Here is a 23404-nt window from a genome sequence, read left to right as displayed (position 1 = left end):
AGGCTGTTTTTGCAGTTTTTTGGAACACTATTGAGAAAAGTTTTCTTTTCTCTTGTAAATATGACTTACAACTAGGATCTGCAAACGGTTCTGTAAGTAAATTGCGACGGCGCTATCTATGAAAAATGGCTAAAGCGCGCTGTATTGTGTGTCCTGAGTGTTTTCTGTTTATATCTGAAATGAGCTCAATGTGTGTTTGTGGGTCTTCTTGATGTTTTCAGTTTGTTAAGTAAAATGTTGGTTAATTAATATTAAGTAGAAACTTAGAAAAAATCCAGAAATGAACCGTGTGATGTGCTAACATAGCTATATGTTGCTCTTTAATTTATAGAATGAGCAATTGTGCACATATACAAAACTGACGTTAAATGCTTAATAAATTAGAAAACACATTCAATAGATATAAATAGGGCCCTAAAAAAAAAACGAAATTATCTATTTTTGCAAAAAAAAAAAAAAATTTACAGCATTTTTCTTAGATGCATTGTATTAGATGTTCACAGGCAAACTTTTCAGCTGCAGTATATTTGATAGGAATGTTCAATTCAGCCAGCACTTTCCCAGTTAAACACGGGTGGAATTTTGCATAACCTTCCTTTTAAATGAAAGTGGCGCAAAAATGTGACGCATTTCAAGTTAGGCTTATACGCTTAGGCTTGTGAGTTAATGTATCCCAAATAATAGGCAAGGGATGCAGCTTGCTTTTATATGTGGAATTATCACCAAAAAAAAGAATAATTGTTTTTTTTTTTTTTTTTAAAGAAAATTATTAATTATGGAAAAATTATTTAAAAAATAAGTGCCTTTCAAAATCGTTTTTTAATATTTATAAAGCTTAATACCTATACTATGACCTCCTAGCATTAAAATTTAATTTAAGTTATGTAGCACCGCTAAAATGACATTTGTATGTGCAATTTTCCCTTGGCGCAGGAGCAAACCAGCTCATTTCTATAAAGTATAAGTTACTATTTTCAATGGCTGACTCATGGATTGTGTAATAGACATTCTGGTAATGCATATTATGCAAGAAAATTGTAGGATATTGATTTTTAATGCCTAAAATATCAAAGTCGATTTTGGGCAAAAACACTGTTTAAACTGCATTTTCTTTCATTTAGAGTACTTTTTAAAGTGTCTCAGGCTTCAGTAAATGCATACATTTAGGTTTGATATATTTTTGCAGGTTGTGCCTTCTTATGATTCAATGAGTCAATGTGCCAGTACAAAGGCTTGTTTTAATATTGAGGTTGAAGGTGCTAACTTCAGCTGGGCCTACTGAGACGTTCATTCATTCGAGGTTGATGAAATATGTACCATTGCATGGGATTGCAACAAGCATTTATTCTAACAACTGGTATGTGTGTTATTAAGGTTTGTGCATTATTCACAGTAAATGTAGTTTAATAATCTGGAAATAGAGATAAAAAATTTTAGCGCCTAAAAAGGATTTTTTTTATTTTTTTTATATAGAGTGAATTATTGCAGGTTAGAAGGAAAACAGGAAGGCCTACTGTCTTTGACAGATTCAGAGTGGCAGAAGCTAGGAGAGCTACAGAGGCTGGCTCAAGTCACGCTGCTGAGATGCTATCTTTAGTTTTCCCATAAACAATGGAGGAGGCTGTCATGTTGACACTTGTGACCTTTTAAATTAGGGCCTTGTCTCTGTGAAATGCAGAATGACCCTACAAGCCTCTAAAAGTGGGATTTCTGGTTTCTCCAGAAGAACATCAATACAATTAAAGAACTTAATTCCAAAGGGAAAATATAAAAAAAGGGGTTTCTTCGAAAGTCCCAACATCATGTTAAATGCTCTGCAGAACTGATACATTTGTGTCTCTGCTCTAAAAAAATAAATTGATGCCTGCTAGTTGCTTTTATTTGACAGAAAACGAAGTGTTGCATTAAGTCTTAGACAGAAAATAAGATGCAGCACTTTTCTAAAATTTTGAAGGCTACATGCCTTAATGAGAACGATTTACCAATTAAGACTTATTTTTCACAGTGGAAATTGTAGGTGCCAAATTAATATGGAGTGTCAGTGTAAACATTTTTACTTTTAGAAAGGTAAAACTAAGGTGGCTTGATGTTGCGAAGTAACTGACAAGAGGGTAACAGTTAAGTAATGGAAATTTATTTTCATGTATTTGGTCCTATCATGAATTGTTCTTGCTGGTCCTGTATGTTAGAAGAGAAACAGTAAAGTTATATTTGACAGCAGATTTCCATTGCCTGGTGATCTACTGTCAAAAGGAGGGTAAGGATTTTAAACCTGACAAATTAAACAGGCCCAAATATTGGGTTTTGGGCTGCAGGTTTACAGTGCATAAAGTACATGACATGGTGTTGTGTGTCACCGCTTATTCACACATGCTATTGTTTTGTCTATGCTTTTTGTGCTTGATACACAGCAAGTATATCTGATGGCTTGACGTTTTGTGCGTTTTTATTATTTTTTATTTGTTTTTTGCATGTTTGTTGCTGCTTTTGATATTATTACAAGCTCCCCTGTGTTGTGAGGGGATGGTCATGACGATGCCCATCGCTACGCAATAGTTGGTTGAACTTGTTCTGGTAACTAAATTCCACAGATAATGATATTTCATGCTGTGAACATAAAAGACAACACTTCACCAGTGCATGTCTATTTGGCTATAATGGTACTGAAGGAAAATAAAAAGAGATATACAGGATCAAAGTGTGTCACCTGCAGTTAGTCACGTTACTGCCCCTTCCCTTAAAGGAACAGGCAGCCCTACATTTATGTAGCCTTGATTGGACCTAAGGATGAAATTATAGATCTGTGACTCAAGGTGGCCTAATTTCTATATTACATTAGTTAATGATGTTCTGTTTCCTAAGTAGCATATGGCTTTCGTTCCTTAAAAGAAAACCAGGTTTTCATTTTTTCCTGAAGAAGGAACTGAAACATTAGCTAGGAGTACCGCATATGGTGTAGTCGCCAACAGTAGAGTTAAAATTTGTGTAACTTTGGCCTTTGTGTATCACCCGTACTCTCGGTGTTGTGTCACATGCCTGACTATCACCCAAATAATTTTTTTTGTTCTTCCTATAGATTTTTTTCTTTTGTTACTTCCCCTGACCAATGTCGCATCATGCTTAGTTATTGAGATTTTAGCTATGTCCTAGTCCCATTTCTCTTTTTCAAATTCCTTTCACCAGTCAGACCTTTTATTATTATTGATGTATTGTTCAGGTTCACATTTCCAGACTGCAGTGATGTACCAGGGACCCCCATGTTATGTATAATTCCCTTTGGTATGACCAGACTGGTTTTCAAGAATTTGCCTTAGGCCTGCTTCAATGTTTTCCAGCCTGACTGTCAGGGCAGCGATAGACTGGTTAACTGACTCAATATTATAGTAAGACAAGTTTTCCATCTCAAAAGGAGATATCTTATGTTTACCTTTTTGAACATGACGAATTTTCAATGTCTATTTTAATTTGGTTTTCGGTTCCCTTCTGTTCCTGCTACTTTAATTTTTGGTGGCATCAGATGTGTCCTAATCATGCAAATATCAGGACCCTCTAGTTCTTGTCTTTTTGTTTGCACATTTGACTATTAGCCTGTGTATTGCATCGTGCACCTGATGCACAGTTTTTAAAGGAAGGTTTCTACATGTCCCTGATAATCGGTATCATGTGATTTCTCTATTGAGATGTTCTAAGATAAGGAGGAACACCTAGACTTAATCATTGAAGAAAATATGTGTTTACCCCATTAGACAATGCCACTGTGTGAGGAAATCCATTCAGATAGAATTCTCTTGTAGCTATAGATGGCAGAGAATAATGGAGAGAACCCAATTAAAGATGCTAGAGACCCTGTTTTGCCCTTCTGCCTTTGTCTTTGTAATTTATGCCCATGGTGTATGGCTACTCCTTTGAAGATTGCAGACTACCTGCTTGCAGTCCCCTTGTTAAAAACCATGAACTGTTTTTGTACTAAATTGAAGGGAACTAACAACTGTGGCACATTTCCTACGTCACTAGATTCTGCGGGTATCAAGTCATAATAACCTGCAGGACATTGATTTAAGCCTAATTCCCATCAGTGACAGCTACAGATGAAAGACGGACATTTTGGCCCTACAGTCTCAGCACCCACAAAGTAGCAAAGCTGGACAGCGATCGCCAGCGCATGGTATCGTACTTGCTCCATCAGACAGCGTTGGACATCACAAAACCAAAGTTTCAGTGTAAAAGAGCTAAAGAGAAGGATTCCTGTTGTTGATGGCAGAGCTGTTTTGAGGTTTCATTTCTCTACCTGTCATGTGCTGGAAACCTCTGACAGTGTGCAATCCCTTGAGCCCCTTGGCCTGAGTTTTGGCCACACACCCCCTTTTCTTTGCTCCAACGGAAGAAGGGCAGTGCACCGGAGATTTCAAGTTTGGAAAAAGGCACTATATTGTGATGCCCATGAAAGAGCAGCTTGAGCGTCCTCTGACACTAAATAATGAGTGTTGGAGTCTGAAAGTGCTGCTGAGCTTGAGCTATTTCCCAATTAATGGTGCTTGGGTCTGCACGAGATGATTTGTGCCCTTGATCAATGAAGAGCACATTGTTTGTAGTGTCTGCCACAGAGGAGAGACACTGGTGCATTGCTTTAAGACATTGAGACTTTCGAGTGAGCTGTGGGTGTTTGCCAGGAGGGCACTCCAACTAAGCAGTACTTTTCTCACGAAGAGGCCTGAATTGAGAGGCCCATGCGAAAGAAAACAACAAAAGAAAATTTGATGGACAATAGAAGCCTGCCAGAGAGGCTTTTTGAACGGACTCTGGGCATAGTTGGTTTCACAAGAGGTTTCCGTGTGATTGTATAGACTAGGTGTTAGGAGACTGATTGTTTTGCTGGCATTGTTTTAAAGTACTTTTCTGTTTAGTAAAAGCAGAATAAAGTCCATTTTCTGTGGAAAGAGTACCCCCTTTTCACCTTAGAGCATTGATGAGAGTCACCACTGTTCCACCTGAACATACAAAAATTACTGAAATGCAGAGGAGCCCTAAAAATGTTACTAGATAATTTTAGGATTTGCTTTTTGGTTAGGGTTGTGAAAAATTATTATTTCATTTGTAATAGTGGCCACTACTTTCTCCCGTTGTCTATATGTTCTTAATAACGTGTTTTCTAGTGTCTTTTAAACATGACGTTGTCATTTATGGGTGGGATTGTTTTTCTCTACTCAATTGACTTCTGCACCCACTTCCCAACCTATGTCTTTTCCTACTATTGTTTCTTTGCACTCTTTTCACCCTTTTCCTGAACATGAGCAGGTTAGAAGATCAGAATTCGTAAGCAATTCTTTTGTACAGCTTCTGCATCAACACTAGTTAGTAGTGAACATCACTAATTGTTGGGTGTGTGATCTTATGCCACCTACTGCAGATAGAGGTATTCCTTATTTTGTCCTGCCATATGTGGCCTTTTGTGCTACTTCATGTTCGAGGAGACCTGTCCAGAGAGAGTTACCAAGTACTAGAATTTTGCTCCAGCAACATCTCCATGGCCTTATAAACATAGACCTGGACTCAGATTAGCATGAGAATAGGTTTATTGCCTATGTAAGGGCAAAAGGAGGGTTTGTGGTTCTAAAAATTCTGGACCCATGTAATTTACTTTGCCACAGCAGTACGATTTTAGTATCAAAAGACCGATAATGACTAGTACACTAAGCATGAGCATTTTCGCTCAATTCCAGCAGCGTTTTCACCTCGAAATCGCCATTTTCGTCCTGCACTCAAGGCTCCCATTTTATACACGGCAGCCATTTTTAAAAGTTGCCCTCACATAGGCTTATAATACAGTCAGATTTGATTCCAAGGACACATACACCTTGATTGACTTTTCTCTGACCTGGGCAAGCTGGAACCATTGCCTCAGGCCAAACCTGTTTGGTCAGTCCCTCTCCCAGTGGCCGAATCAGATAGCATCAAGGCACACCATGCCATAAAACCCCTATTATCGCTCACACACCCTGCCTAATCTTGCTCACACCTGCACCTGCTCTTTTCTTCTTCTTACTTTATGAGGGGGAGGTGCCCGTTTTTATTGGGGGTCCACACTTATCTGATGTAAAATACTAGGCCTTGCCGGGTAATTTATTATGGGTTGGATGACATGAAATATGAGGTTTCATCATGACACTGTTTTTTCCTTTGTAGTGAAAACATGTGAATGACCAACCAAAATGTCAAGAATGTTTGCCTGAAGCTTAAAAAACTGTATATAAGGAAACCTGACTTTGCATTGAAACACAGTCTCCTGAGAACATACAAACCGTGCTGTTGTACTTCTAGGACGCTTGTCACTTGGTTGCAGCCAATAAATTCGATCTTTGACTTCACCTAGAAGACTCTGAGTTTCTGTGGTCTGAATCAGGAAAGTACCCGAGGTCTTTGGGTGTACCCTGGCACCGCTGGGTTACCGGATCAGTACCGGTTCTGAAAAACCCAGTACCTCAGTTGGCGCCCAAACGTGGGGCGATACCAGCGGTACCGGTCCAAGCCTGAGGTCCGTGGGGAGCTTTGTGTGAAAATTCTGGAGGAAGGCCGCCACTTCATCGACCCCTGCATGTCGACGTGGTCCGAAAGTCTTTGCTGCGAGGTTCCCCGCTTCCCGACGGCTACGAAGGACTGCTGCCCTGGCTATCGCCCTGATTTGGACCCTTGATGTTTGGTAGAGCGAAACGATAAGACGAGTCTTCTGGTGACGTCATCGATATTTTCAGTTAAGTATAAGTGGAGCGTCTCCCAGTCCTTAGTTGGACACTTGGTTTGGTCCTTAGTTGGACATTTGGTTTGGTATCCCTTCGGGATCACTTTGATTTGGAACTTGCAAGTACCAAAGCCGAAGGACTCGTGTATTCACGAGACTATCGTAAACGATAATCCTTTGAAGTTTGAAGCTAGACTAGTGAGCGAAGATGCCTGGTCTTAGCAGACTTGGAAATTTGTTTTGTCTTGGTTGTAAAAGGGACTCCCGGTTGGAGGACTCATGTCTGGTTCCTCCGATTGGAACTCCAACCTATGAACTATATGTGAAGCACGGAGTGGGCCCCATCACGTTTAATAAAGTATGGGTCCGCTATTCTTGGAAATAAATGTCTGTGAGGCTGTTTTTGCAGTTTTTTGGAACACTATTGAGAAAAGTTTTCTTTTCTCTTGTAAATATGACTTACAACTAGGATCTGCAAACGGTTCTGTAAGTAAATTGCGACGGCGCTATCTATGAAAAATGGCTAAAGCGCGCTGTATTGTGTGTCCTGAGTGTTTTCTGTTTATATCTGAAATGAGCTCAATGTGTGTTTGTGGGTCTTCTTGACGTTTTCAGTTTGTTAAGTAAAATGTTGGTTAATTAATATTAAGTAGAAACTTAGAAAAAATCCAGAAATGAACCGTGTGATGTGCTAACATAGCTATATGTTGCTCTTTAATTTATAGAATGAGCAATTGTGCACATATACAAAACTGACGTTAAATGCTTAATAAATTAGAAAACACATTCAATAGATATAAATAGGGCCCTAAAAAAAAAACGAAATTATCTATTTTTGCAAAAAAATAAATAAATTTACAGCATTTTTCTTAGATGCATTGTATTAGATGTTCACAGGCAAACTTTTCAGCTGCAGTATATTTGATAGGAATGTTCAATTCAGCCAGCACTTTCCCAGTTAAACACGGGTGGAATTTTGCATAACCTTCCTTTTAAATGAAAGTGGCGCAAAAATGTGACGCATTTCAAGTTAGGCTTATGCGCTTAGGCTTGTGAGTTAATGTATCCCAAATAATAGGCAAGGGATGCAGCTTGCTTTTATATGTGGAATTATCACCAAAAAAAAGAATAATTGTTTTTTTTTTTTAAAAAAAAGAAAATTATTAATTATGGAAAAATTATTTAAAAAATAAGTGCCTTTCAAAATCGTTTTTTAATATTTATAAAGCTTAATACCTATACTATGACCTCCTAGCATTAAAATTTAATTTAAGTTATGTAGCACCGCTAAAATGACATTTGTATGTGCAATTTTCCCTTGGCGCAGGAGCAAACCAGCTCATTTCTATAAAGTATAAGTTACTATTTTCAATGGCTGACTCATGGATTGTGTAATAGACATTCTGGTAATGCATATTATGCAAGAAAATTGTAGGATATTGATTTTTAATGCCTAAAATATCAAAGTCGATTTTGGGCAAAAACACTGTTTAAACTGCATTTTCTTTCATTTAGAGTACTTTTTAAAGTGTCTCAGGCTTCAGTAAATGCATACATTTAGGTTTGATATATTTTTGCAGGTTGTGCCTTCTTATGATTCAATGAGTCAATGTGCCAGTACAAAGGCTTGTTTTAATATCGAGGTTGAAGGTGCTAACTTCAGCTGGGCCTACTGAGACGTTCATTCATTCGAGGTTGATGAAATATGTACCATTGCATGGGATTGCAACAAGCATTTATTCTAACAACTGGTATGTGTGTTATTAAGGTTTGTGCATTATTCACAGTAAATGTAGTTTAATAATCTGGAAATAGAGATACATTTTTTTAGCGCCTAAAAAGGATTTTTTTTATTTTTTTTATATAGAGTGAATTATTGCAGGTTAGAAGGAAAACAGGAAGGCCTACTGTCTTTGACAGATTCAGAGTGGCAGAAGCTAGGAGAGCTACAGAGGCTGGCTCAAGTCACGCTGCTGAGATGCTATCTTTAGTTTTCCCATAAACAATGGAGGAGGCTGTCATGTTGACACTTGTGACCTTTTAAATTAGGGCCTTGTCTCTGTGGAATGCAGAATGACCCTACAAGCCTCTAAAAGTGGGATTTCTGGTTTCTCCAGAAGAACATCAATACAATTAAAGAACTTAATTCCAAAGGGAAAATATAAAAAAAGGGGTTTCTTCGAAAGTCCCAACATCATGTTAAATGCTCTGCAGAACTGATACATTTGTGTCTCCGCTCTAAAAAACGAAGTGTTGCATTAAGTCTTAGACAGAAAATAAGATGCAGCCCTTTTCTAAAATTTTGAAGGCTACATGCCTTAATGAGAACGATTTACCAATTAAGACTTATTTTTCACAGTGGAAATTGTAGGTGCCAAATTAATATGGAGTGTCAGTGTAAACATTTTTACTTTTAGAAAGGTAAAACTAAGGTGGCTTGATGTTGCGAAGTAACTGACAAGAGGGTAACAGTTAAGTAATGGAAATTTATTTTCATGTATTTGGTCCTATCATGAATTGTTCTTGCTGGTCCTGTATGTTAGAAGAGAAACAGTAAAGTTATATTTGACAGCAGATTTCCATTGCCTGGTGATCTACTGTCAAAAGGAGGGTAAGGATTTTAAACCTGACAAATTAAACAGGCCCAAATATTGGGTTTTGGGCTGCAGGTTTACAGTGCATAAAGTACATGACATGGTGTTGTGTGTCACCGCTTATTCACACATGCTATTGTTTTGTCTATGCTTTTTGTGCTTGATACACAGCAAGTATATCTGATGGCTTGACGTTTTGTGCGTTTTTATTATTTTTTATTTGTTTTTTGCATGTTTGTTGCTGCTTTTGATATTATTACAAGCTCCCCTGTGTTGTGAGGGGATGGTCATGACGATGCCCATCGCTACGCAACAGTTGGTTGAACTTGTTCTGGTAACTAAATTCCACAGATAATGATATTTCATGCTGTGAACATAAAAGACAACACTTCACCAGTGCATGTCTATTTGGCTATAATGGTACTGAAGGAAAATAAAAAGAGATATACAGGATCAAAGTGTGTCACCTGCAGTTAGTCACGTTACTGCCCCTTCCCTTAAAGGAACAGGCAGCCCTACATTTATGTAGCCTTGATTGGACCTAAGGATGAAATTATAGATCTGTGACTCAAGGTGGCCTAATTTCTATATTACATTAGTTAATGATGTTCTGTTTCCTAAGTAGCATATGGCTTTCGTTCCTTAAAAGAAAACCAGGTTTTCATTTTTTCCTGAAGAAGGAACTGAAACATTAGCTAGGAGTACCGCATATGGTGTAGTCGCCAACAGTAGAGTTAAAATTTGTGTAACTTTGGCCTTTGTGTATCACCCGTACTCTCGGTGTTGTGTCACATGCCTGACTATCACCCAAATAATTTTTTTTGTTCTTCCTATAGATTTTTTTCTTTTGTTACTTCCCCTGACCAATGTCGCATCATGCTTAGTTATTGAGATTTTAGCTATGTCCTAGTCCCATTTCTCTTTTTCAAATTCCTTTCACCAGTCAGACCTTTTATTATTATTGATGTATTGTTCAGGTTCACATTTCCAGACTGCAGTGATGTACCAGGGACCCCCATGTTATGTATAATTCCCTTTGGTATGACCAGACTGGTTTTCAAGAATTTGCCTTAGGCCTGCTTCAATGTTTTCCAGCCTGACTGTCAGGGCAGCGATAGACTGGTTAACTGACTCAATATTATAGTAAGACAAGTTTTCCATCTCAATAGGAGATATCTTATGTTTACCTTTTTGAACATGACGAATTTTCAATGTCTATTTTAATTTGGTTTTCGGTTCCCTTCTGTTCCTGCTACTTTAATTTTTGGTGGCATCAGATGTGTCATAATCATGCAAATATCAGGACCCTCTAGTTCTTGTCTTTTTGTTTGCACATTTGACTATTAGCCTGTGTATTGCATCGTGCACCTGATGCACAGTTTTTAAAGGAAGGTTTCTACATGTCCCTGATAATCGGTATCATGTGATTTCTCTATTGAGATGTTCTAAGATAAGGAGGAACACCTAGACTTAATCATTGAGGAAAATATGTGTTTACCCCATTAGACAATGCCACTGTGTGAGGAAATCCATTCAGATAGAATTCTCTTGTAGCTATAGATGGCAGAGAATAATGGAGAGAACCCAATTAAAGATGCTGGAGACCCTGTTTTGCCCTTCTGCCTTTGTCTTTGTAATTTATGCCCATGGTGTATGGCTACTCCTTTGAAGATTGCAGACCACCTGCTTGCAGTCCCCTTGTAAAAAACCATGAACTGTTTTTGTACTAAATTGAAGGGAACTAACAACTGTGGCACATTTCCTACGTCACTAGATTCTGCGGGTATCAAGTCATAATAACCTGCAGGACATTGATTTAAGCCTAATTCCCATCAGTGACAGCTACAGATGAAAGACGGACATTTTGGCCCTACAGTCTCAGCACCCAGAAAGTAGCAAAGCTGGACAGCGATCGCCAGCGCATGGTATCGTACTTGCTCCATCAGACGGCGTTGGACATCACAAAACCAAAGTTTCAGTGTAAAAGAGCTAAAGAGAAGGATTCCTGTTGTTGATGGCAGAGCTGTTTTGAGGTTTCATTTCTCTACCTGTCATGTGCTGGAAACCTCTGACAGTGTGCAATCCCTTGAGCCCCTTGGCCTGAGTTTTGGCCACACACCCCCTTTTCTTTGCTCCAACGGAAGAAGGGCAGTGCACCGGAGATTTCAAGTTTGGAAAAAGGCACTATATTGTGATGCCCATGAAAGAGCAGCTTGAGCGTCCTCTGACACTAAATAATGAGTGTTGGAGTCTGAAAGTGCTGCTGAGCTTGAGCTATTTCCCAATTAATGGTGCTTGGGTCTGCACGAGATGATTTGTGCCCTTGATCAATGAAGAGCACATTGTTTGTAGTGTCTGCCACAGAGGAGAGACACTGGTGCATTGCTTTAAGACATTGAGACTTTCGAGTGAGCTGTGGGTGTTTGCCAGGAGGGCACTCCAACTAAGCAGTACTTTTCTCACGAAGAGGCCTGAATTGAGAGGCCCATGCGAAAGAAAACAACAAAAGAAAATTTGATGGACAATAGAAGCCTGCCAGAGAGGCTTTTTGAACGGACTCTGGGCATAGTTGGTTTCACAAGAGGTTTCCGTGTGATTGTATAGACTAGGTGTTAGGAGACTGATTGTTTTGCTGGCATTGTTTTAAAGTACTTTTCTGTTTAGTAAAAGCAGAATAAAGTCCATTTTCTGTGGAAAGAGTACCCCCTTTTCACCTTAGAGCATTGATGAGAGTCACCACTGTTCCACCTGAACATACAAAAATTACTGAAATGCAGAGGAGCCCTAAAAATGTTACTAGATAATTTTAGGATTTGCTTTTTGGTTAGGGTTGTGAAAAATTATTATTTCATTTGTAATAGTGGCCACTACTTTCTCCCGTTGTCTATATGTTCTTAATAACGTGTTTTCTAGTGTCTTTTAAACATGACGTTGTCATTTATGGGTGGGATTGTTTTTCTCTACTCAATTGACTTCTGCACCCACTTCCCAACCTATGTCTTTTCCTACTATTGTTTCCTTGCACACTTTTCACCCTTTTCCTGAACATGAGCAGGTTAGAAGATCAGAATTCGTAAGCAATTCTTTTGTACAGCTTCTGCATCAACACTAGTTAGTAGTGAACATCACTAATTGTTGGGTGTGTGATCTTATGCCACCTACTGCAGATAGAGGTATTCCTTATTTTGTCCTGCCATATGTGGCCTTTTGTGCTACTTCATGTTCGAGGAGACCTGTCCAGAGAGAGTTACCAAGTACTAGAATTTTGCTCCAGCAACATCTCCATGGCCTTATAAACATAGACCTGGACTCAGATTAGCATGAGAATAGGTTTATTGCCTATGTAAGGGCAAAAGGAGGGTTTGTGGTTCTAAAAATTCTGGACCCATGTAATTTACTTTGCCACAGCAGTACGATTTTAGTATCAAAAGACCGATAATGACTAGTACACTAAGCATGAGCATTTTCGCTCAATTCCAGCAGCGTTTTCACCTCGAAATCGCCATTTTCGTCCTGCACTCGTGGCTCCCATTTTATACACGGCAGCCATTTTTAAAAGTTGCCCTCACATAGGCTTATAATACAGTCAGATTTGATTCCAAGGACACATACACCTTGATTGACTTTTCTCTGACCTGGGCAAGCTGGAACCATTGCCTCAGGCCAAACCTGTTTGGTCAGTCCCTCTCCCAGTGGCCGAATCAGATAGCATCAAGGCACACCATGCCATAAAACCCCTATTATCGCTCACACACCCTGCCTAATCTTGCTCACACCTGCACCTGCTCTTTTCTTCTTCTTACTTTACGAGGGGGAGGTGCCCGTTTTTATTGGGGGTCCACACTTATCTGATGTAAAATACTAGGCCTTGCCGGGTAATTTATTATGGGTTGGATGACATGAAATATGAGGTTTCATCATGACACTGTTTTTTCCTTTGTAGTGAAAACATGTGAATGACCAACCAAAATGTCAAGAATGTTTGCCTGAAGCTTAAAAAACTGTATATAAGGAAACCTGACTTTGCATTGAAACACAGTCTCCTGAGAACATACAAACCGTGCTGTTGTACTTCTAGGACGCTTGTCACTTGGTTGCAGCCAATAAATTCGATCTTTGACTTCACCTAGAAGACTCTGAGTTTCTGTGGTCTGAATCAGGAAAGTACCCGAGGTCTTTGGGTGTACCCTGGCACCGCTGGGTTACCGGATCAGTACCGGTTCTGAAAAACCCAGTACCTCAGTTGGCGCCCAAACGTGGGGCGATACCAGCGGTACCGGTCCAAGCCTGAGGTCCGTGGGGAGCTTTGTGTGAAAATTCTGGAGGAAGGCCGCCACTTCATCGACCCCTGCATGTCGACGTGGTCCGAAAGTCTTTGCTGCGAGGTTCCCCGCTTCCCGACGGCTACGAAGGACTGCTGCCCTGGCTATCGCCCTGATTTGGACCCTTGATGTTTGGTAGAGCGAAACGATAAGACGAGTCTTCTGGTGACGTCATCGATATTTTCAGTTAAGTATAAGTGGAGCGTCTCCCAGTCCTTAGTTGGACACTTGGTTTGGTCCTTAGTTGGACATTTGGTTTGGTATCCCTTCGGGATCACTTTGATTTGGAACTTGCAAGTACCAAAGCCGAAGGACTCGTGTATTCACGAGACTATCGTAAACGATAATCCTTTGAAGTTTGAAGCTAGACTAGTGAGCGAAGATGCCTGGTCTTAGCAGACTTGGAAATTTGTTTTGTCTTGGTTGTAAAAGGGACTCCCGGTTGGAGGACTCATGTCCGGTTCCTCCGATTGGAACTCCAACCTATGAACTATATGTGAAGCACGGAGTGGGCCCCATGACGTTTAATAAAGTATGGGTCCGCTATTCTTGGAAATAAATGTCTGTGAGGCTGTTTTTGCAGTTTTTTGGAACACTATTGAGAAAAGTTTTCTTTTCTCTTGTAAATATGACTTACAACTAGGATCTGCAAACGGTTCTGTAAGTAAATTGCGACGGCGCTATCTATGAAAAATGGCTAAAGCGCGCTGTATTGTGTGTCCTGAGTGTTTTCTGTTTATATCTGAAATGAGCTCAATGTGTGTTTGTGGGTCTTCTTGATGTTTTCAGTTTGTTAAGTAAAATGTTGGTTAATTAATATTAAGTAGAAACTTAGAAAAAATCCAGAAATGAACCGTGTGATGTGCTAACATAGCTATATGTTGCTCTTTAATTTATAGAATGAGCAATTGTGCACATATACAAAACTGACGTTAAATGCTTAATAAATTAGAAAACACATTCAATAGATATAAATAGGGCCCCAAAAAAAAAACGAAATTATCTATTTTTGCAAAAAAATAAATAAATTTACAGCATTTTTCTTAGATGCATTGTATTAGATGTTCACAGGCAAACTTTTCAGCTGCAGTATATTTGATAGGAATGTTCAATTCAGCCAGCACTTTCCCAGTTAAACACGGGTGGAATTTTGCATAACCTTCCTTTTAAATGAAAGTGGTGCAAAAATGTGACGCATTTCAAGTTAGGCTTATGCGCTTAGGCTTGTGAGTTAATGTATCCCAAATAATAGGCAAGGGATGCAGCTTGCTTTTATATGTGGAATTATCACCAAAAAAAAGAATAATTGTTTTTTTTTTTTTTTTTAAAGAAAATTATTAATTATGGAAAAATTATTTAAAAAATAAGTGCCTTTCAAAATCGTTTTTTAATATTTATAAAGCTTAATACCTATACTATGACCTCCTAGCATTAAAATTTAATTTAAGTTATGTAGCACCGCTAAAATGACATTTGTATGTGCAATTTTCCCTTGGCGCAGGAGCAAACCAGCTCATTTCTATAAAGTATAAGTTAATATTTTCAATGGCTGACTCATGGATTGTGTAATAGACATTCTGGTAATGCATATTATGCAAGAAAATTGTAGGATATTGATTTTTAATGCCTAAAATATCAAAGTCGATTTTGGGCAAAAACACTGTTTAAACTGCATTTTCTTTCATTTAGAGTACTTTTTAAAGTGTCTCAGGCTTCAGTAAATGCATACATTTAGGTTTGATATATATTTGCAGGTTGTGCCTTCTTATGATTCAATGAGTCAATGTGCCAGTACAAAGGCTTGTTTTAATATCGAGGTTGAAGGTGCTAACTTCAGCTGGGCCTACTGAGACGTTCATTCATTCGAGGTTGATGAAATATGTACCATTGCATGGGATTGCAACAAGCATTTATTCTAACAACTGGTATGTGTGTTATTAAGGTTTGTGCATTATTCACAGTAAATGTAGTTTAATAATCTGGAAATAGAGATACATTTTTTTAGCGCCTAAAAAGGATTTTTTTTATTTTTTTTATATAGAGTGAATTATTGCAGGTTAGAAGGAAAACAGGAAGGCCTACTGTCTTTGACAGATTCAGAGTGGCAGAAGCTAGGAGAGCTACAGAGGCTGGCTCAAGTCACGCTGCTGAGATGCTATCTTTAGTTTTCCCATAAACAATGGAGGAGGCTGTCATGTTGACACTTGTGACCTTTTAAATTAGGGCCTTGTCTCTGTGGAATGCAGAATGACCCTACAAGCCTCTAAAAGTGGGATTTCTGGTTTCTCCAGAAGAACATCAATACAATTAAAGAACTTAATTCCAAAGGGAAAATATAAAAAAAGGGGTTTCTTCGAAAGTCCCAACATCATGTTAAATGCTCTGCAGAACTGATACATTTGTGTCTCCGCTCTAAAAAAATAAAATGATGCCTGCTAGTTGCTTTTATTTGACAGAAAACGAAGTGTTGCATTAAGTCTTAGACAGAAAATAAGATGCAGCCCTTTTCTAAAATTTTGAAGGCTACATGCCTTAATGAGAACGATTTACCAATTAAGACTTATTTTTCACAGTGGAAATTGTAGGTGCCAAATTAATATGGAGTGTCAGTGTAAACATTTTTACTTTTAGAAAGGTAAAACTAAGGTGGCTTGATGTTGCGAAGTAACTGACAAGAGGGTAACAGTTAAGTAATGGAAATTTATTTTCATGTATTTGGTCCTATCATGAATTGTTCTTGCTGGTCCTGTATGTTAGAAGAGAAACAGTAAAGTTATATTTGACAGCAGATTTCCATTGCCTGGTGATCTACTGTCAAAAGGAGGGTAAGGATTTTAAACCTGACAAATTAAACAGGCCCAAATATTGGGTTTTGGGCTGCAGGTTTACAGTGCATAAAGTACATGACATGGTGTTGTGTGTCACCGCTTATTCACACATGCTATTGTTTTGTCTATGCTTTTTGTGCTTGATACACAGCAAGTATATCTGATGGCTTGACGTTTTGTGCGTTTTTATTATTTTTTATTTGTTTTTTGCATGTTTGTTGCTGCTTTTGATATTATTACAAGCTCCCCTGTGTTGTGAGGGGATGGTCATGACGATGCCCATCGCTACGCAACAGTTGGTTGAACTTGATCTGGTTACTAAATTCCACAGATAATGATATTTCATGCTGTGAACATAAAAGACAACACTTCACCAGTGCATGTCTATTTGGCTATAATGGTACTGAAGGAAAATAAAAAGAGATATACAGGATCAAAGTGTGTCACCTGCAGTTAGTCACGTTACTGCCCCTTCCCTTAAAGGAACAGGCAGCCCTACATTTATGTAGCCTTGATTGGACCTAAGGATGAAATTATAGATCTGTGACTCAAGGTGGCCTAATTTCTATATTACATTAGTTAATGATGTTCTGTTTCCTAAGTAGCATATGGCTTTCGTTCCTTAAAAGAAAACCAGGTTTTCATTTTTTCCTGAAGAAGGAACTGAAACATTAGCTAGGAGTACCGCATATGGTGTAGTCGCCAACAGTAGAGTTAAAATTTGTGTAACTTTGGCCTTTGTGTATCACCCGTACTCTCGGTGTTGTGTCACATGCCTGACTATCACCCAAATAATTTTTTTTGTTCTTCCTATAGATTTTTTTCTTTTGTTACTTCCCCTGACCAATGTCGCATCATGCTTAGTTATTGAGATTTTAGCTATGTCCTAGTCCCATTTCTCTTTTTCAAATTCCTTTCACCAGTCAGACCTTTTATTATTATTGATGTATTGTTCAGGTTCACATTTCCAGACTGCAGTGATGTACCAGGGACCCCCATGTTATGTATAATTCCCTTTGGTATGACCAGACTGGTTTTCAAGAATTTGCCTTAGGCCTGCTTCAATGTTTTCCAGCCCGACTGTCAGGGCAGCGATAGACTGGTTAACTGACTCAATATTATAGTAAGACAAGTTTTCCATCTCAATAGGAGATATCTTATGTTTACCTTTTTGAACATGACGAATTTTCAATGTCTATTTTAATTTGGTTTTCGGTTCCCTTCTGTTCCTGCTACTTTAATTTTTGGTGGCATCAGATGTGTCCTAATCATGCAAATATCAGGACCCTCTAGTTCTTGTCTTTTTGTTTGCACATTTGACTATTAGCCTGTGTATTGCATCGTGCACCTGATGCACAGTTTTTAAAGGAAGGTTTCTACATGTCCCTGATAATCGGTATCATGTGATTTCTCTATTGAGATGTTCTAAGATAAGGAGGAACACCTAGACTTAATCATTGAAGAAAATATGTGTTTACCCCATTAGACAATGCCACTGTGTGAGGAAATCCATTCAGATAGAATTCTCATGTAGCTATAGATGGCAGAGAATAATGGAGAGAACCCAATTAAAGATGCTAGAGACCCTGTTTTGCCCTTCTGCCTTTGTCTTTGTAATTTATGCCCATGGTGTATGGCTACTCCTTTGAAGATTGCAGACCACCTGCTTGCAGTCCCCTTGTTAAAAACCATGAACTGTTTTTGTACTAAATTGAAGGGAACTAACAACTGTGGCACATTTCCTACGTCACTAGATTCTGCGGGTATCAAGTCATAATAACCTGCAGGACATTGATTTAAGCCTAATTCCCATCAGTGACAGCTACAGATGAAAGACGGACATTTTGGCCCTACAGTCTCAGCACCCAGAAAGTAGCAAAGCTGGACAGCGATCGCCAGCGCATGGTATCGTACTTGCTCCATCAGACGGCGTTGGACATCACAAAACCAAAGTTTCAGTGTAAAAGAGCTAAAGAGAAGGATTCCTGTTGTTGATGGCAGAGCTGTTTTGAGGTTTCATTTCTCTACCTGTCATGTGCTGGAAACCTCTGACAGTGTGCAATCCCTTGAGCCCCTTGGCCTGAGTTTTGGCCACACCCCCCCTTTTCTTTGCTCCAACGGAAGAAGGGCAGTGCACCGGAGATTTCAAGTTTGGAAAAAGGCACTATATTGTGGTGCCCATGAAAGAGCAGCTTGAGCGTCCTCTGACACTAAATAATGAGTGTTGGAGTCTGAAAGTGCTGCTGAGCTTGAGCTATTTCCCAATTAATGGTGCTTGGGTCTGCACGAGATGATTTGTGCCCTTGATCAATGAAGAGCACATTGTTTGTAGTGTCTGCCACAGAGGAGAGACACTGGTGCATTGCTTTAAGACATTGAGACTTTCGAGTGAGCTGTGGGTGTTTGCCAGGAGGGCACTCCAACTAAGCAGTACTTTTCTCACGAAGAGGCCTGAATTGAGAGGCCCATGCGAAAGAAAACAACAAAAGAAAATTTGATGGACAATAGAAGCCTGCCAGAGAGGCTTTTTGAACGGACTCTGGGCATAGTTGGTTTCACAAGAGGTTTCCGTGTGATTGTATAGACTAGGTGTTAGGAGACTGATTGTTTTGCTGGCATTGTTTTAAAGTACTTTTCTGTTTAGTAAAAGCAGAATAAAGTCCATTTTCTGTGGAAAGAGTACCCCCTTTTCACCTTAGAGCATTGATGAGAGTCACCACTGTTCCACCTGAACATACAAAAATTACTGAAATGCAGAGGAGCCCTAAAAATGTTACTAGATAATTTTAGGATTTGCTTTTTGGTTAGGGTTGTGAAAAATTATTATTTCATTTGTAATAGTGGCCACTACTTTCTCCCGTTGTCTATATGCTCTTAATAACGTGTTTTCTAGTGTCTTTTAAACATGACGTTGTCATTTATGGGTGGGATTGTTTTTCTCTACTCAATTGACTTCTGCACCCACTTCCCAACCTATGTCTTTTCCTACTATTGTTTCTTTGCACTCTTTTCACCCTTTTCCTGAACATGAGCAGGTTAGAAGATCAGAATTCGTAAGCAATTCTTTTGTACAGCTTCTGCATCAACACTAGTTAGTAGTGAACATCACTAATTGTTGGGTGTGTGATCTTATGCCACCTACTGCAGATAGAGGTATTCCTTATTTTGTCCTGCCATATGTGGCCTTTTGTGCTACTTCATGTTCGAGGAGACCTGTCCAGAGAGAGTTACCAAGTACTAGAATTTTGCTCCAGCAACATCTCCATGGCCTTATAAACATAGACCTGGACTCAGATTAGCATGAGAATAGGTTTATTGCCTATGTAAGGGCAAAAGGAGGGTTTGTGGTTCTAAAAATTCTGGACCCATGTAATTTACTTTGCCACAGCAGTACGATTTTAGTATCAAAAGACCGATAATGACTAGTACACTAAGCATGAGCATTTTCGCTCAATTCCAGCAGCGTTTTCACCTCGAAATCGCCATTTTCGTCCTGCACTCGTGGCTCCCATTTTATACACGGCAGCCATTTTTAAAAGTTGCCCTCACATAGGCTTATAATACAGTCAGATTTGTTTCCAAGGACACATACACCTTGATTGACTTTTCTCTGACCTGGGCAAGCTGGAACCATTGCCTCAGGCCAAACCTGTTTGGTCAGTCCCTCTCCCAGTGGCCGAATCAGATAGCATCAAGGCACACCATGCCATAAAAACCTTATTATCGCTCACACACCCTGCCTAATCTTGCTCACACCTGCACCTGCTCTTTTCTTCTTCTTACTTTACGAGGGGGAGGTGCCCGTTTTTATTGGGGGTCCACACTTATCTGATGTAAAATACTAGGCCTTGCCGGGTAATTTATTATGGGCTGGATGACATGAAATATGAGGTTTCATCATGACACTGTTTTTTCCTTTGTAGTGAAAACATGTGAATGACCAACCAAAATGTCAAGAATGTTTGCCTGAAGCTTAAAAAACTGTATATAAGGAAACCTGACTTTGCATTGAAACACAGTCTCCTGAGAACATACAAACCGTGCTGTTGTACTTCTAGGACGCTTGTCACTTGGTTGCAGCCAATAAATTCGATCTTTGACTTCACCTAGAAGACTCTGAGTTTCTGTGGTCTGAATCAGGAAAGTACCCGAGGTCTTTGGGTGTACCCTGGCACCGCTGGGTTACCGGATCAGTACCGGTTCTGAAAAACCCAGTACCTCAACTGCCTCCCTCATGGTCTTGCCCATGTCAGCCAGAACCCCTGCAATAGTGACCAGGATGGCGGATATTTTTGCTAGGCCCTCCCTGATCCCCGGATCAGGATGTTGGATGGTGCCTCGTATGGAGTGGGTTCCCTGGGCCTTTCCTCACTCTGTCTCACAGCAGTCCTCCCAGCTTCCCTGTTGTCCTGTGCCTCTGTCCCCTGAACCGTGTGTCCACTGCCACTGACCCCAGGTCCCTGATTGTCCTGTGTTTGTGGGGTTGCCTGGGGTCCCTGTAGTGGTGGACACACTGCTGATTGACGTGTCCTGGGGACAGTGGCATTGGCCCGCTGGGAGGGTGCTGTGCTGGTGTTTCCTGAGGGGGGAGGCCCTGGGGTGGGTTGGGACTGTGGCAGGGGAACCGACTGTCCAGAGGTGCTGGATGGGCCAGGTTGGTCATCCTGATCCAGGTGTACAGAGTTTCTGTGGTCACCGTGGGCCTCTTCAGGTGGGGGAAACTGGATGTGGCTGCCACCTCCTCTCCGGCGACGTGGAGTATGGGTCCTGTGGGAATGCAAATGCATTGTTAATGTGTCTGCACGTGCCATCTTGTTCATGGGTGTGTTTCCCTGTATCATTGTGATTTCCCTGTCAGCTTGGTCTTGTGTGAGTGGTGATTTTGTGGACTAAGTGAGTCTCTCTACTGGGCATGCTGTGGTGATGGGTGTCCATGCAGATCTGTGAAGGGTGTCCATGCATTGGTGTTGCATGCAGGGCTTGGTATTGGGATGGGTGGGTTGTGTTAGAGGGGTATATATGAGGTGGTGGAGTGATGGGGTGAGGGTAGTGGTAGGAGTTTGTGATGGCATGCAGGTATGGTGTGGGGGATAAAGTAGTTAAGATTTGACTTACCAGAATCCAGTCCTCCTGCTACTCCTGCGAGGCCCTCAGGATGCATGATCTCCAAGACTTGTGCCTTCCATGTTGTTAGATGTCGGGGAGGAGTTGGGGGTCCACCGCCAGTCCTCTGTACTGCTATCTGGTGTCTTGCTTTCACGGAATGCACCTTCCCACATAGGTCATTCCACCTATTCCTGATGTCATCCCTTGTTCTGGTGTGCTGTTCTGTCCACGATTCTGAGTCATAGCTCCATCTTCCTTGCAATGGACACCTGCTGCACCTGTGATCCGAAGAGCTGTGGCTCTACCCAGATGATTTCCTCCACCATGACCCTTAGCTCCTCCTCTGAAAACCTGGGGTGTCTTTGGGGTGCCATGGATGTGGTGCGAGTGATATGTGTGAGGATGTGTTGAGTGATGTGTGGGGTGATGTGTTGGGGTGTATGCTGTGATGTGCATGAATGGTTTATGGGTGATGGTGTTCTGTGCCTCTGATTGAGTGGGTACTCCTGGCTTGTCTCTCTCTGGTTGATATCTATTTTTTCACTGTAACGGGTTATGGGTAATGTGGGTGTGTGTTTTATATTGGATTGTGTGTGTGGGTCTGGTGTGTGTATGTGTGTCAGGTGTGTGTAGTTTGAATTGTCCAATGTGGTGGTGTTTTGTAAATGTGTGTGTATTTTGAGCTCAGCGGTGTGTACCGCCAATGGTTTACTGCATTTGAAAGACCGCCGTCGTGATTCATGGGTTCTTGATACTGTGGGCGCATACCTGTTGGATTAACTGAGTGGGTTTTGCTATCGCCAGTTTATCACTGACCTTTGGTGTGGCGGACTTGTGTGGGTGTCTATATAGTGGTGGAATTCTCAGTGTGGGTCATAATACCCGTGGCGGAATACCGCTGCGGGCACGGTATGTTGGCGGCCGTCAGCATGGTGGTAGGTGGCATTTACCACCACAGTTGTAATGAGGGCCATCCTGTAGAGAACCACAGGCATCCTTTACAGACACCCACAACATCAAAAGTATAATCAGGCTATGGAGTTATCCCCATGCAATCAGAGTAAGAGCAACATTCTTCTCCTGCTTCTGACACATCTATATCTTGTGCAATAAGAGTTCATGAAAGAAGCAGAAATGTTCTAGTGAAACACTGCAGTAATGATGATGCTGACAATGCCTTTAACTCTCCAGAAGAATTGTCTCTTTCAGCAGCATCTGTGGCCAACATAACAGCTTGGAAAACAGCACCCATGGTAGTATTTAAGGTTTTGAATTTCTAATATCCCACATAGAGCTACATGATGCCACCCTTGATTTAGAACATCTGGAACTTGGTAATATCGAAGGTCATAAAACCGAAACTTTGAGAGGAAGAATGTAGCCTGTCTCATTAATGTCTGATAGAGAAAGTGATGTCTACTCATAGGGTAATGTTAATGCACTGGGTCACAATGCTGATTACTTACACAGACTAGAAGACAGGATTTTTGTTATGGAGTTCGTGTTGCAGGCCCTCCCGCTAAATATTCTGAAACTGCACAGATAATGTCTGTCCTCTCTACCAAAAAGGATATTTTGAAAAAGCAGCAAGAGTTTATCAAGAAGGAGGCACAGGCTGCTTATCACAAAAAAGTGTCAGTAAAGATCAGGAGTGGCTCACAGGGCTTTGTCAGGGTGGGGCGGGGAGGGGTTTGGTGCAGGGGTTACGGGGTGGTGGGCAGGAGAAAACGAATAAAAAATGTTTTTTAATAAATTACTTACCTGCTCCACTCCCCTGCTGCTGCTGCAGGCACATGCTCCAAGCCTGGCCTGTGGCCA

This window comes from Pleurodeles waltl, chromosome 2_2, assembly GCF_031143425.1.
Source record: "Pleurodeles waltl isolate 20211129_DDA chromosome 2_2, aPleWal1.hap1.20221129, whole genome shotgun sequence".
In the NCBI taxonomy this organism is placed as follows: Eukaryota; Metazoa; Chordata; class Amphibia; order Caudata; family Salamandridae; genus Pleurodeles; species Pleurodeles waltl.
Note: the sequence above shows the minus strand (reverse complement) of the source record.